At 49.8% G+C, this 16536-nt stretch overlaps 1 protein-coding gene across 3 annotated transcripts in view; it reads left to right on the forward strand.

Annotated features, from left to right (window-relative positions):
* Positions 1–16536, forward strand: part of ercc8 (excision repair cross-complementation group 8) — a 104988-nt gene that overhangs the window by 958 nt on the left and 87494 nt on the right. The window lies entirely within an intron of this gene.

The following is a 16536-nucleotide window of genomic DNA, read 5'->3' on the forward strand; positions in this document are numbered from 1 at the left end:
GGAATAGAGTTTGTGGCGGGGACCGAAGACGATGACTTTGGTCATCCCAATATTTAGTTGGAGGAAATTTCTGCACATGTAGTACTGGATGTTGGGCAAGCAGTGGAAAAATTTAGAGACAGTGGAGGGGTCAAGAGAGGTGGTGGTAAGGTAGAGCTGGGTATCGTCAGCGTACATGTGGAAACTGATGCTATGTTTCCTGATGATGATGTCGCAGAGGGGCAGCATATGATGAGAAATAGGAGGGGGCCAAGGATAGATCAGTGTGGGAGCAGGAAGAGAAGCCATTGCCGGTGATTCTCTGGCTACGACTGGATAAATAAGAATGGAACCAAGCGAGTGCAGTCCCACCCAGGTGGACGACGGTGGAGAGACGTTGGAGGAGGATGGTGTGGTCAATCATGGCAAAGGCTGCATACAGGTCGTGAAGACTAGGATGAATAGTTTACCTTTGTCACAGTCACATAGGATCTCGTGATGAGCCATTTCTGTGGAGGGGCGGAAACCAGTTTAGAGGGATTCAAACATGGAGTTTCAAGAAAGATGGGCACAGATTTGGAAGGCGACAATACGTCCAAGGTCTTTGGAGAGGAAAGGGAGGTAGGAGATGGGGTGGTAGTTTGCAAGGACGGACGGGGCAAGGGTTGGTTTTTTTGAGGAGGGGGTGATGACGGTGGTTTTGAAGGAGAGGGGGACAGTACCGGAGGAGAGAGAACTGTTAACAATATCAACTAACATGGGAGCTACGAAGAGAAGTTGGGTGGTCAGCAGTTTACTGGGAATAAAGTCGAGGGAGCAGGAGGTGGTTCTCGTGGATAACATGAGCTCGGAGAGGGCATGAGGGGAGATAGGAGAGAAACTAGAGAAAGATGTGAGTTCAGAGCTAGGGCAGGGGGAAGGGAGAGAATTGGCAGAGGCATGATCGGATGGTCTCAATCTTAGTGAAAAAGAAGTCCATGAGCTCCTCACAGGTGTTGTTGGAGACAGGAGAGAGGAGTTTAAGAAGACGGTTTGCAGTAGAAAAAGAAGCCGGGGGTTATCTTTGCATTCCAGGATGATTCTGGAATAGTGAGCAGTTTCGGCAGATGAGAACAGAACCTGATCGTGCTTTATGTGTTCCAGCCAGATCTGGTGGTGAATGGCTAAACCAGTTGTCCGCCATATCCATTCAAGTCTGTGTCCCTTGGACCTAAGGGAGCGGAGACTAGGGCCGCACCAGGGGGAATGGCCAGGGCGAGAGAGAGTAATGGTTTTAATGGGTACTAGCGCGCCAAAGGTGAGGTGACGGTGTGGTTGAGCAGATTGGTAGTTGCAGAAATGTCATGGTGAATGGAGGGCCAAAGGCTAGACAGTTGGGATTTTAAAAGATCAATTGTAAGTGAATTGGGAGAGTTTTTTTTCCCAGGTGCGGATACAGAAGGAAGTAGGGTTGGGAGGGGGAAGGTGGATGTAGGTGGAGAGGGATACAAGGAAGTGATCAGAGATGGCCTTATCTGTGATTGACATGATGGGAGTAGCGAGGGCACATGAGATGACAAGGTCAAGGGGTTGGTTGTGAATATGGGTCGGGGAGTTCATATGAAGGGAGAGATTAAGGGAGGATAGGAGGGCAGTAAACTCAGGAGACAGAGCATGATGAATTGAGATGGAGGTTTAAATCACCGAGGATGAGAAGTCGCTCGGTGCAGAGGAGGAAAGCAGTGAAGATATCTCGGTGAGAAAATTTTTATGGTACTTGGGTGGGCGGTGGAGAATGAGGATTTTAAATGAGTTGAGAGTGATGGAACAAGATGAGATGCTCAAAGGAGGTGTTAGATCAAGGTAATTAATTTCAGTGGACCACACTGATCTGAGGTCAACACACTAAAATTAAAGTTTGCGAGTCCGGTGGTAAGTTTTAAATAGTCGATTTATTGCATCACTTGATTTACACTGTTTGACTTCCTTTATCCAACTAACATCATATTCAAAATGGCTGGTTTTTATACAGCAGCAGATGTACCCACCCCTTTTATTACCATTGGCTCAGCAGCATGCATGCAGAGCTATGGTTGGTTCAACTACATCACACTGATTGGATCTCTGATACATCAATCATTCCTTTGTTCTCTAGTTAAGCAGAATCATCACTTTCAGTTTTAAGCTAAGATCAGCACTTTCACAGTTTAAGCTAAATCAGCATTTTCATTGTTCTCAGTTTTTAAGTCAGCCGATGTGACGTTACCAGCTGTGATTGGATCTGATACATCACACCATCCTTTGGCATGTGGTCAGCTTAAGCATAATCTGATTTCTTTAAATCATTAGATTTTAATCATATTAAAATCTATGTTAGGGAATATATATATTTTAATAACAGGAGGAGAAGGTGCCAGAGGAGTAGGGGGACAGACCAAGGTGTGATTTGGTGATAAGAGCCACACTGCCACCGCGACGGTCTGGGCGGGGCAAGTGGTGGAAGGTATAGCCAGGTGGGGACGCTTCATTTAGGGGGAAGGTGTCATCACCTCTCAGCTAGGTTTCTGTCAAGGCCATGACATCGATCATCAATCATCCACAATAAGCTCATGGATGGCAAACTTCTTGTTCACAAGTGAATGGATGTTCTGGAGAGAGATGTGGAGGGAGCAGTGATAGCTGATCCACTGGCAGAATCCACAGGGTCAGCACTATGTCAGCCAATTAAGTACTTTTGAAGTGTAGTCACTGTTGTAATGTAGGGAAATATAGCAAACTCCCTCAAACAGCCGTGTGATAACAACCAACTCATTTGTTTTAGTGATGTTGGTTGAGGGGTAAATATTGGCCAGGACACTGGGGAGAACAACAACAACTTGTATTTATATAGCACCTTTTAATGTAGTAAAACGTCCCAAGGCACTTCACAGGCACGTTATCAAACAAAATTTGACACTAAGCCACATAGAGATATTGGGACAGGTGACCAAAAGCTTGGCAAAGAGGTAGGTTTTAAGGAGCATCTTAAAGGAGGAGAGAGAGGTAGAGAGTAATGTTCCCTGTAAGCTGCGCTTTGTTCTGAGCTGCCGATTTCTTTTAATGCGCGGTTCCTTTAAATTTCTGTGCATGTGCGTGCTCCTTAGCGGGAACATTGGTAGAGAGGCGGAAAGGCTTGGGAAGGGAATTCCAGAGCATAAGGCCTTGGCAGCTGAAGGCACGGCCGTAATGGTGGAACAGTTAAAGACGGGATTGTGCAAGAGGCCAGAATTGGATGAGCGCAGAGATCTTGGAGGGTTGTAGGGCTGGACAAGGTTACAGAGAATGAAAGGAGCGAGGCCATGGAGGAATTTGAAAACAAGGATGCAAATTTTAAAATTGAGTCGTTGCCAGACATGGGAGCCAATGTAGGTCTGTGAGCAATGGGCAAAGTTATGGAGGTGGACATAGGCGGTCTTGGTGATGGAGTGGATATGTGGTTGGAAGCTCAGCTTGGTCAAATAGGACACCAAGGTTGCGAACAGTCTGGTTCAGTTCTCCTGTTCTAATAGTGCCATGGGATCTTTTATATCCACCTGAGTGCACAGACGGGCCTCGGTTTAATGTCTCATCTAACGCCTCCTGACGATGCAGCGCTCCCTCAGTACTGCACTGAAGTGTCAACCTGGATTATGTGCTCAAGTCTCTGAAGTGGGTCTTAACCTTCTGACTCAGGCAAGTCTTTCGTTAATCAAGGCCACGTCTGCAACGTAAAAGATCACATGACACTTTTTGAAGAAGTGTGGGGAGATTCTCCTGGTGTTCTGGGCAATATTTATACCTCAACCAACACCACCAAAAAGAGATTATCTGGTCATTTATCTTTGTATTTGTGGGACTTTGCTATGCACAAATTGTCTGCTGCGTTTCCCTCCATTACAACAGTGACTACATTTCAAAAGTACTTAATTTGCTGTGGACATCCTGAGGTTGTGAAAGATGCTATATAAATGCACATTCTTTCTCTCTCTTATTTGATCCTAACCCCTGATAATCTTGGTGACCCCTTAACGGTTCTCGGTGAAAAAAACCGTAAGCTACCCAAATCTCTCCATCACGAAAATAACTCATCCCAGGTAACTTCTAGTCAATCTACACCAACTTTTCCATTGCTTTAAAGCTTTCTATAATAGGGTGCCCAAAAATCCAACTGCAGCCTAACTAATATCTTGTATAACTTCAACATTGCCTCCATGCTTTTGTATTTTATGTCTCCAGATATAAAACCAAGGATGTAGTTTGCCTTTCTTACAGCTATACCTACTTTCGCTAACACCTTTTAAGATTTGTGTATCTGAAACCATGGCCCCTCTACTACATTAAGATTTTACCATTTAAGCTGCATTGCCTTTCCCTGTTTTCACTTCAAAAATATATTATTTCACCTTTTTCTCCATTTGCATCTGCCTATGTTTGAAAGAAAGAACTTGGTTTTATAGAATCTTACAGCACAGAAAGAGGCCATTCGGCCTGTCGTACCTCTGCCGACTCTTTGAAAGAGCTGTCCAATTTTGTCCCACACCCCAGCTTTTACCCCATGGTCCTGCAAATTAGTCCTCTTCAAGGACATGTCCAATTGCCTTTTTGGAAGTTACTGTTGAATCTGATTCCACCACAACCCGTTGTGTGAAGAAATTTCTCCTAATTTTCCCTCTAGTTCTTTTGCCAATCATTTTAAATCTATGACCTCTGGTTACCGACCCACTTGCCAGAGGAAACCGTTTCTCCATACTTGCTCTATTAAAACTCCTCATAATTTTGAATACCTCTATTAGGTCTCCCTTAACCATCTCCACTCTAAGGAGAACAATCCCAGCTTCTCCAATCTCTCCACATAAGTGAACTCCCTGATCCCTGGTATCATCCTCTGTACCCTCTCCAGGGCCTTGACATCCTTCCTAAAGTGTGGTGCCCAGAATTGTACACAATACTCCAGCTGAGGCCTAAACAGTGATTTGTAAACGGTTCAGCATCACTTCCTTGTTTTTGTATTCAGTGCCCCCATTTACAAAGCTAAGTATCCCATATGCTTTCTTAACTGACTTATCAACTTGCCCTGCCACCTTCAAGGATTTGTGACTATGCACCCCAAGTCCCTCTGCTCTTGCATCCACCTCAAACAAAGTAGCATTTAGATTATATTGCCTCTCCATGTTGTTTCTCCCAAAGTGCATCACTTCACACTTATCCACATTAAATTGTACCTACCATGTGTCTGCCTATTTCACCAGTCTGTCTATGTTCTCCTGGAGTCTGCTACTATCCTGTTCACTATTTACCACGTTTGCCAAATTTTGTATCATCTGCAAATTTCAAAAATGTATTCTCTATGCACAAGTCCAGGTCATTTATATATAACAGGAAAAGCAAGGGTCCTAATACTGACCCCTGGGGGACCCCACTGCATACTTTATTCCAGTCAGAAAAATATCTGTTTGCTGCTACTCTCTGCCTCCTATCCCTTAGCCAATTTCGTACCCAAGTTACCACTGTCCCTTTAATACCACGTGCTTCTATTTTCTGAATATGTCTGTTATGCGATACTTTATCAAATGCCTTTTGAAAGTCCATATATACAACATCTACTGCATTACTTTCATCAACCCTCTGTTACTTCACCAAAGAACTCAAGCAGGTTAGTTAGACATGATTTGCCTTTAACAAATCCATGCTGGCTAACTCTTATTAACCCATGCTTCTCCAAATTAGAATTATTTTTCTCCTTGACAATAGTCTCTAGTAGTTTTCCCACCACTGACATTAGACTGATTAGCATATAGTTACCAGGTTTATCCCCCTCCCCTTTTTTGAACAGGGGTATAACATTTGTCATCCTCTAGTCCTCTGACACCACTCCCATATCTAAGGAAGATTGAAAGATTGTGGTCCGAGCTTCTTCTATCTCTACCCTTGCTTCCCTCAGTTATTATATTTATATAGCACCTTATCATATCCTCAGCATATCTCAAAGTATTTCACAGACAATTAATTAATTAATTTATGTAGGCAAATGCAGCAACCAACTTACACAGCAAGGTTTCACAAATAGCATGCAAACTGAATGTCCAGTTCATCTTTTTTTGATGGTGGTTGACGGAAAAACGTTGACCATGGCACTTGGAAAACTCCCAACTCCTCTTTGAATAGTGCCATGGGATGGGGCTTCAATTTAACATTTCACCTTAAAAGACCACACCTTAGTTCAGCATAGAACTATCAACTTGGTTTATGTGCATAAACTTGAACTGAGACTTCAACCCATGTCCATCTGACTTACGAGTAAAAGTGCTACCAACTGAGTCAAGCTGCTACCTATTATCTAGTCTTTCTGTATCGTCCTGCAGTCTTTTACAATCCTTGTCACAATTTGCCATAACCTTCAATTTAGTGTCATCAGCAAGTTGCTGGGCAAGTTAGCTCTGCTTAGAATGCACTTTGAATACCACATCCAGTTTGCCAAGGAAACACAAGGGTGATACACAAGACCTGGAGGTGATGCAGAGGAAAGCCACAAGGCTAACTGATAGTGCTCAAGTACTGAGATATGAGGAAGGTCACTAGTTTTCTGCTATCAGTGGAAAATGGTAGTAAGCACGGAATGCAATTAGCCATCCACAATTATTTTAATGTCAGAATTTCTCAGAGCTGAGTTCTGCTGCTGTTCTGTTACGCCCCGCTGTCCCTCATTTTCCTTCTCTTGAGCTGAGTATGCGTGCTGCTGTGTGTTCAGGCTAAATTTTGCAAACAATAGTTAACTAGAAACAGCTTCAATAAAAAGTTAAAATATTGTTCCCAATCACCATACCAATAGAAAAGCAAAATACTGCAGATGCTGGAAATCTGAAATAAAAACAGAAAATGCTGAGAATACTCAGCAGGCCAGGCAGCATCTTTGGAGAGAGAAACAAAATTAACGTTTCAGGTCGATGACCTTTCATCAGAACTGGAAAAGTTAGAGCTGTAATAGGTTTTAAGCAAGTACAGAAGCAAGGAAAAGGGAGAGGGGATGAAAGAACAACATGGAAGGTCTGTGATAGGGTGGACGGCAGGAGTGATTAAATGACAAAAGGGATGATGGTGTAAGGCAAAAGGGGATGGTAATGGGACAAGTAAAGGAAAGATGATGGGGGTGATTTTCATTCAGAAGTCAGAAAGGAGGCGAGACTACAACTTTCGGGGTTGTAGTCCCGCCTCCATCGAGATGCGGCCAATCCACACGATCTTAACTTGATTGACCTTGTTGAGCCCACCCAGCGGGCTCAGCAGGCCAATTAAGGGCCACCCGGCAACAGGTGACGTCACAGACTGAAATTTCATCTGTCAAGACGTTTTGACAGATGAAATATCAGTGTTTCACAGCTGTTTGAAGCTGTCAAACACTGACAGTCTTACTTCTAACCTGAGTCCTTCTACACAGACTCAGTTAGAAATCTCACCGGCACAGAAAGCTGCAGGCTGTCACTTTTGACAGATTGCAGCCATTCTGCTGCCTGTGCCGGTGAGATGATGGACTCCCGAAACCTAAAGGAAGGAAGGCTGTAAAGGTAAGTACAGGTAATTTAAACTTCTTTACACACTTACCTTTGCACTCATGCACCCATCACTCACCTGAACACCGACATCTCGACCCCTCCAAGTCCTTCAACCCGACGGCCCTAACTTGGCGTGGTTTGGAGCCGTCAGGCAGTTAATTGGCACTAATCCCTTCCCGCCTAGGGTAGGCGGGTCCCAGTGCGGGGCAGGTACCCACCTCCTTTGAAACTTACATGGGGGCGGGATGGTGTCGGGACCCCCGAATTCGGGACTTTCACCCCCCCGCATGCCTCCAATCCGACTCCACAGGTCAATGAAAATCGACCCCGATGTGTCTAGAGGAGGTGTAAATGGCAACAGCAGAATCATTACCAACAGCTACTGTCTGGAAAAAATGGGAGCAGTGGTTATGATCTGAAATTGTTGAACTCAGTGTTAAGTCCAGAAGGCTGTAACGTGCCTATTCGAAAGATTTACACTTTACAGCCTTCGACCCTCTCACAGACCTTCCCTATTGTTCTTTCTTCCCACCTCTGACACGCCCTCTGCCACCCCCAGCACTTTCCTTGCCTCTGTACTTGCTTAAAACCTGTTCCCCCCTCTCTAGCCCAAAATGTCAGAGATATAAGAATCAGCCAAAGTTTCTGTTCCTTTTCATTCTGCATTGGTTTCTGCTGGAAAGTGCATTGGTGGCCATTTGGTGAGAACAGGAATGGGTTTGGCTGTGACATCTCTGATGGTTGAATAACTGGTTGGCACTCAGGCTCGTATGTGAAGCATGGTCACTTCAACAATTTACTGAAGGGCTACCAGCATCTGTGGAACCATACCCCAGCAAGAGTCAGTGCCTTCAAGAAAGAGGGAGGGAAGCAACAATCTCAAACACACTGGCCTAGAAATTCGGTTGTTAGCGCCTAAAGAGACCGAGAATTGGGGCATTACCCAATGTTGGGGCGGGCGCAATGAAGATAGCGACAACTCCCATATTGACTGTACATTTAATGCCTGTGCTAAGTGTTTGCGCGCGCCCGCGTGCGCAAGCAGATCATGACGTCATTTCAGTGTGCAACGCCTTTTAGGTGCCCCTGACCGGATATTGGGTGGCGCCCGGAACCTTTACGCCTAGCGCTATTAGTGACAGTTCGAAGGAACGTTAGCAGGCCCTTCTCGTAGTCGGGGGGCGCTATTTAAAGGGGACAGCTCTAGTATAAAAGCTGCAGCCAGTTGGCCTGTTTATTGCGATCGTTGGTGGAGAGAGTTGGTGAGCTACTGTGGAGCAGAGTTTTTGGAATTTAGCATTAGAGTACTTGGGACCTTCAAACCTGTCCGGAGCAGTTGGCGCACTAGACCTAACAGCCTTTTGACCAACTGGCATTGGAATGGGAGCTGTTTTGGAGGGCGATGGCCTCATGGCCGAACACTATGAAGGGGCAGAGAGACGGCGGGAGAGAGGGCTGGGATTGGCCAGAAGGAGGAGGGGCAATGGAGGTCGGCCAATCCGAGGATATGCTGCGAGGGTCTTTAGGCAGCAGGTGTCATACCTTGACATGTCGGAGGAGCAGTGTGTGCGATGGCTCCAATTCGGGAGGGACGTTGTTACTGAGCTGTGCCACCTGCTTGCTGAGGATCTGCAGCCGCGTCTACGGTGCAGGACCTCTCTGTCGGTGGCCGTTAAACTGACTGTTACCCTCAATTTTTATGCCACCGGATCCTTTCAGTCAGCCACTGGGGACATTGCGAATATCTCTCAGTTTGCAGTCCACTGTTGCATCCGGCAAGTTACAGCTGCCCTTTATAGGCGAAGGCGTCAATTCATCACCTTCCCTCTGACCCTGGAGAAGCAGGCGGAGCGCGCGCAGGGCTTCGCTGCTATTGCGGACTTCCCCATGGTGCAGGGGGCGATTGACTGTACACACGTGGCTTTGAGGGCGCCATTCCAGAATCCTGAGGACTTCCGCAACCGCAAGGGGTTCCACTCCCTCAACATGCAGCTGGTCTGTGACCACCGCCAAATCATCATGGCAGTCAACGCCCAATTCCCAGGGAGCAGCCACGATGCCTTTATCCTGCGGCAGACCTCAGTTTGTGACCTTTTTGAGGGGCTGGCTCGACCACGAGGCTGGCTTATTGGGGACAAGGGCTATCCTCTCTGCCCATGGCTGATGACACCACTCCGTGTGGCTGCCACTCCAGCAGAAGAGCTGTTCAACAGCAGCCATCAGGCGACCAGGAACATTGTAGAGCACACTATTGGTATGCTCAAACAGCGTTTCCGATGTCTGGACCATTTGGGGGGGGCCCTGCAGTACTCGCCGGAGCAAGTGGGTCACGTCGTCGTCTGCTGCATACTCCACAACTTGCCGATTCGACACACCCAGCCAATTCCAGCTGTCCCTCAACGACCAGCAGAGCAGGCGGACGAGGAGGAGGAGCAGGAGGAGGAGGAAGATGGAAGGGCTCCTGAAAGTGGAAGGGCCATCCGTCAGAGGCTCATCAGGACTCGTTTCGAGGCCCCTCTAGCGGAATGATGGGTGTCTTTACTCCTGCGCACTTTGGATGTTTGAAAGCCTCTGAAGGCCAGCGTCACTGTAATTAGTCACGTGTACCATAGCACATTAAAACTTTTCTTTATTGTCACAAAAGTCTTTCATTACAGCAAAACAACGTCATGTTAACAGAAACCATAACTAACAAAATAACAGTTAACTCTTCGGCAAAGCTGCAAAACTCAACAAGCCATTTCCAACAATTACAACAGGTGAGGGTGTCCTTGAATTTGGCCAAAGAAACGTCTCAGCACCTCCCTCTACTGTTGGCCCCTTGATGGAGAATGATTTCTCTTTCGCGGTCGGCCCCTTCCCTCCCTGCTGCTCCTACGTAATTGAACCCCAGTGGCGGGGTCAAGGCTGGGGGACGCCTGCTGACTGTGTGGAAGCGCAGAAGCCCCTGAGGGACGGCCTGGACGACCTCTGGGCTTGGAGGGTGCGGACGCAGGATGCTTGATCTGAGCATGGCTGGAAGCAGTGTGCCCTGCAGGTGGTGGCAGCTGCACTGCAGACGTACCAGCGCTGGCATGTGCAATGGTCACCTACCGAGAGCGGACACCTGCACCATGGTCGGACGACACACTGTGGCTCTCTGAGGGGACCGGCTCGGCTCATCCGCCACAATCGCATGCTCCACTGATTCCTGGCCTTGTATGGGACTGGAAGGGCCCGGGGTGATCCTAGCTGATGCAGATAGGGTGGCTGCAGTGAGAGTTCGCGTTGCCTCAATCTGGGTGTGGACGAGGCCGGCAAGTGACTGCGTGGCAGCAGTGAGGACCTGTGTGGCAGGTGCCAGTGCTTCGGAGAAGCCCTGGACAGTTCTTTCCATTGCTTTGGACAAGGCCGGTGCCAACCGTTCCACTGCCTCGGACAAGCCCTGGACAGACCTTTCCAGGGATTGTCCGAAGCCCTGAACAGTCCTTTTCATAGCGGCCTCGAAGCCCTGGAGAGTCCTCTCCATTGCTGCCCCGAAGTCCAACACACTCTTTGCCAGTGTATCTATTGACTGAGTGTGGTAAACCACTGTTATCGTTTTCATTGTTGTTCACTGTTGTTCACTACTGTTATCGTTATTGCACATTGTTACCTCTTGCTACTCACTGTGTACCAATGCATGCCTCAGCTGGCACCGCCCATGGCTCCGCCTACTTGACCTGGTATAAAGGTGGCTGCTCGGCAACCCACTTCCTTCTTGGAACCAGTCGTCCACGAGAGGCATGCTCTGTTCTTTAGTTAATAAAAACCTTTTCATTACTATCCTAATTCATCGCTTTTTATGGATTAATTGATAAGCGTATCAATTTTATTAACTAAAGTTAAAATGTCGGCACCTGAGCAGCAACAACAGCAGGCGTTGCTGCGAGCCCTCAGACCAGCATGCCTGGACCTCGACCCCCAAGCGGCGGGTTCATCTACCAATTTCGAACACTGGCTGAGCTGCTTTGAATCCTTCCTAGAAGCCTCCGCCGTGATATCGGAGGAGAACAAATTAAAAGTTCTGACCACCCAGGTGAGCCCTCAAGTATATACACTCATCCGGGACGCTACTACGTACACGGCGGCTCTCGACCTGCTAAAAGGGCAATACACGCGCCCAGTGAATACGATTTACGCCAGACACCTGGGATCCCGCAGGCAGCAACCGGGGGAATTGGTAGAGACATTTTTACGGGCGTTACAGACACTCTGCAGGGACTGCGACTGTAAGGCGGTATCGGCTGCGGCGCACGCGGAGGGACTTATCTGTAATGCCTTCGTTAAGGGCCTCCAGTCCGACTACTCCCGGCAGAGACTGCTCGAAAGCAGGGAGCTCGACCTGAAGACGGCCGTAGCCCTCGCGCTCTCATTAGATGCGGCCCACCGAAACCTCGAAACATACTCACGTAACGGTGCCGCGCCATGGTCATCGCGACCTTGGGACATGGGACCGCCGCCCCCGGTACCAACTACTGCAGCGATGTCCCGAAATCAACTGGGACCGCCGCCCCCGGTAGCAACTACTGCAGCGATGTCCCGTAACCAGGCCCAAAAATGCTATTGCTGTGGCCAGTTAAAACACCCTAGAGCGCGCTGCCCGGCGAAGACCGCTACCTGCTCTGGCTGCGGGAAGAAAGGCCATTACGCCAACGCCTGCAGAGGGAAACCCGCGAACGCCAGCAGCGCCGCGTGTGAACCGTGGGGGCAGCCATCTTATCCGCCATTTTGTGCACCTCCGGCCGCGTGGGGATCGGAATCATGGCCGCCGCCATTTTGTCCGCCGCACTCAACCGCCATTTTGTCTCCGGACTCGACCACCATCTCGTCTGATGACCACATCGGCTCACTCAGCCATACACTGGCCTCCGTTACGCTGGATCAAGCTCTCCCTCATCATCTGTCCAGGTCCATGATGGACATTACGGTAAACGGCCGCGCCACTACTTGCCTGTTTGACAGCGGGAGCACGGAGAGTTTTATTCACCCCGACACGGTGCGTAGCCACTCCCTCACGGTCCTGCCAACGCGCCATCGGATTTCTATGGCGTCCAAGTCCCATTCAACGGACGTCGGCGGCTACTGTGTGGTGACCCTTTAGGTTAGGGGCACAGAATATAAAAATTTTAAACTTCTTGTCCTGCCCCGTCTTTGCGCTGCCGTTCTGCTAGGGTTGGATTTTCAGTGCCACCTTAAAAGTGTCACATTGGCATACGGTGGACCCCTCCCCCCACTCACAGTCTGCAACCAACAGCTTTTAAATCGCCCGCCACGCACCATTTGCAGTCTTTCCACACACATAGTCTCCCCCCCCCTCCCTTGTTCGCTAACCTCACCCGCGACTGTAAACTCATCGCTACCAAGAGCAGGCGGTACAGCGCCGGGGACAGAGCTTTTATTAGCTCTGAGGTGGAGTGGCTCCTGAAGGAGGGCATTATCGAAGGGAGCACCAGCCCCTGGCGAGCCCAGGTTGTAGTCGTTAAGACCGGCAATAAACACCGCCTGGTCATTGACTACAGCCAAACCATAAACCAGTACACTCAGCTGGACGCGTACCCCCTTCCCCGCATATCTGATATGGTCAATCAGATTGCGCAATACAGGGTATTCTCCACCATTGACCTTAAGTCAGCATACCACCAACTCCCTATCCGCCCTGAGGACCGCCAGTATACTGCCTTCGAGGCAAACGGCCGCCTCTACCACTTCCTTAGGGTTCCCTTCGGCGTCACCAACGGGGTTTCGGTCTTCCAAAGGGAGTTGGACCGGATGGTTGACCAGAACGCGCTGCAGGCCACCTTTCCCTGTCTGGATAACGTCACCATCTGCGGCCACGACCAGCAGGACCATGACGTTAATCTAGTGAAATTCCTCCGTACGGCCCAGCGGCTGAATCTAACATACAATAAGGAGAAATGTATGTTTCGCACCACGCGCCTTGCCATTCTCGGCTGCGTAGTGGAGAACGGAGTCATCGGCCCCGACCCCGACAGAATGCGCCCCCTTATGGAGCTCCCCCTCCCCCACTGCCAAAAAGCACTGAAGAGATGCCTGGGGTTTTTCTCTTACTATGCTCAGTGGGTGCCCAACTATGCGGACAAAGCCACACCCCTCATCAAGTCCACCTCCTTCCCCCTGACATCAGAGGCGTGTGCAGCGTTCACTCTTCTTAAGAGTGATATTGCGAAGGCCACAATGCACGCAGTGGATGAGTCCATCCCTTTCCAAGTGGAGAGCGATGCATCCGACTTCGCCCTAGCTGCAACCCTTAACCAGGCGGGGAGACCCGTGGCCTTTTTCTCAAGGACCCTCCAGGGCCCCGAGATTCGACACTCCTCTGTCGAAAAGGAGGCCCAGGCTATTGTGGAAGCGGTGCGACACTGGAGGCATTACCTGGCCGGAAAACGATTTACCCTTCTCACTGACCAGCGTTCAGTTGCTTTTATGTTCAATAATAAGCAGAGGGGCAAAATCAAGAACGACAAGATCTTGAGGTGGAGAATTGAACTCTCCACCTACAATTACGATATCTTGTACCGGCCCGGGAAACTCAATGAGCCCCCAGATGCTCTATCACGAGGTACGTGCGCCAACACGCAAGTTGATAGACTGCGGACCCTCCACAATGACCTCTGCCACCCCGGGGTCACCAGATTCTGCCATTTCATTAAGGCCTGCAACCTGCCCTACTCCATCGAGGAGGTCAGGACTATGACCAGGAACTGCCAAATCTGTGCCGAATGCAAACCGCATTTTTATAGGCCAGACAGAGCACGCCTGATCAAGGCCACTCGCCCCTTCGAGCGCTTGAGCATCGACTTTAAGGGGCCTCTCCCTTTGACCGCAACGTGTACTTCCTCAACATAGTTGATGAGTACTCCCATTTCCCTTTCGCCATCCCTTGCCCAGACATGACCAGTACCACGGTCATCAAATGTCTGAATGACCTCTTCGCCTTGTTCGGGTTCCCTAGCTATATACATAGCGACCGGGGCTCATCTTTCATGAGCGACGAACTTTGTCAGTACCTGCTCGCGAGAGGTATTGCTACGAGCAGGACCACCAGCTGCAACCCCCGGAGGAACGGCCAGGTGGAAAGAGAGAACGCGACGGTTTGGAAGGCCGTCCTCTTAGCCTTAAAATCTAAGGGCCTTCCGACCTCTCGCTGGCAGGATGTCCTCCCTGCGGCGCTCCACTCCATCCGGTCACTGCTTTGTACTGCCACTAATGCCACCCCTCATGAGCAAATGTTCGTTTTCCCCAGGAAGTCCACATCGGGAACCTCGCTACCGACATGGCTGACTTCTCCTGGGCCCGTCCTACTGCGGAGGCACGCGAGGACCCATAAAACGGACCCCCTGGTCGAGAGGGTGAACCTCCTACACGCCAGCCCCCAGTATGCCTACGTGGCATACCCAGACGGGCGGGAGGACACGGTCTCCATACGAGACCTCGCACCCTCGGGCGCCCCTGAATCACCACCGTTATTCTCCACCACTTCTCCCAACCCAACCCCTGTAGACGGCATGCCGGAGCCCCAGGACCCTTCGTTGACCACTCAGACACCAGATTCGACGTTGGATACTGCACCACCGCCGTCGCTGCTACGACGATCAGGATGGCATACAAGGCCTCCTGATAGACTTACCTACACGAACTTTTAGTACACTTCACCCCGCCGGACTCAATTTTAAACAAGGGGTGAATGTGGTAAACCACTGTTATCGTTTTCATTGTTGTTCACTCTTGTTCACTACTGTTATCGTTATTGCACATTGTTACCTCTTGCTACTGACTGTGTACCAATGCATGCCTCAGCTGGCTCCACCCATGGCTCCGCCTACATGACCTGGTATAAAGGTGGCTGCTCGGCAACCCACTTCCTTCTTGGAACCAGTCGTCCACGAGAGGCATGCTCTGTTCTTTAGTTAATAAAAACCTTTTCATTACTATCCTAATTCATCGCTTTTTATGGATTAATTGATGAGCGTATCACTGAGGCATCCTCCCCACTGCAGCCATCAGCTCAGTGTGCCTGAGCCGGGCCTGGGTGCTCATTTCAGCCAGGCGACGCACCTCCTCTGCACTCTGTGCAGCAGTCATCACTACCTGCCTTGCCCTCCGGGGAGACGGTGGCCGAACTTGCCTCTACCCCCCCTTGCGTTGCTGCATGCCGCTTGTTCCGGCAACTGGCTCATCCTCAGAGCGCCCACCCCCTCCCCTCCAGGGAAGTACTATCCCCAGTCTGCAGATGTGTATGCTCCCCTGAGATTGGAGCGGATGCTCCGGCTTCCTCCTGATCCTCGCCTCCGGAGGCACTGGCACTGGCAGCTTCAGGGCGTTGAGCCCGAGTTGCTGATGAATCATCTGAAAGCAGGGAGGTGGAAGAGTGGCTTTAGCAAAAGGACAGGTTGGCGAAAGGCATGCCAGAATACGGCAAGGCTCTGATATGGCTGCACACTGAGGAAGCATGCTGGCGGGGGGACCAAGTGGAAGGAAACAGCTGGAAAAGGTGAGAGCCTTACCCTCGCTGTCGGAAATGGGGTCGGCAGCTGCAGTAGTAACAGGACCACACAGACATCCTCCAAGAATCTGGTGCGCACTCTCCTCGAGATCCGTGAGAGTGACGACTTGTGGAGACCCGCCACCGGTTCGACGCTGGTCCTTTCGCATCGCCGGCAGCTTGGACTGCAGGGGAAAGAAGGGGTAGCTCTGTAACATGATGCCTTGAGAGATCACCTCATGCCCCCCATGGTGCAAGAGCCCTTACATGAGGCCTTGAGAGATCATCGCATGCCCCCCATGGTGCAAGAGCCCTTACATGTGGCCTTGAGTGAAATGTCCATGTGTGTGCCCAGAAAGGGCCATGGGTGTTTGCTGACAGATGGCCATTGGGGCATCATGGCAACAGGGTGCTCGAAGTCAGGTGCAGATGGAGGGAATCAGAAGTTTGCATAAACAACACTCACCCTAACGACCCGAGTGAGGT

The sequence above is a fragment of the Somniosus microcephalus genome, chromosome 2 (assembly GCF_052327205.1).
Source record: "Somniosus microcephalus isolate GS21.2 chromosome 2, FLI_Smic_1.0, whole genome shotgun sequence".
Taxonomy (NCBI): Eukaryota; Metazoa; Chordata; class Chondrichthyes; order Squaliformes; family Somniosidae; genus Somniosus; species Somniosus microcephalus.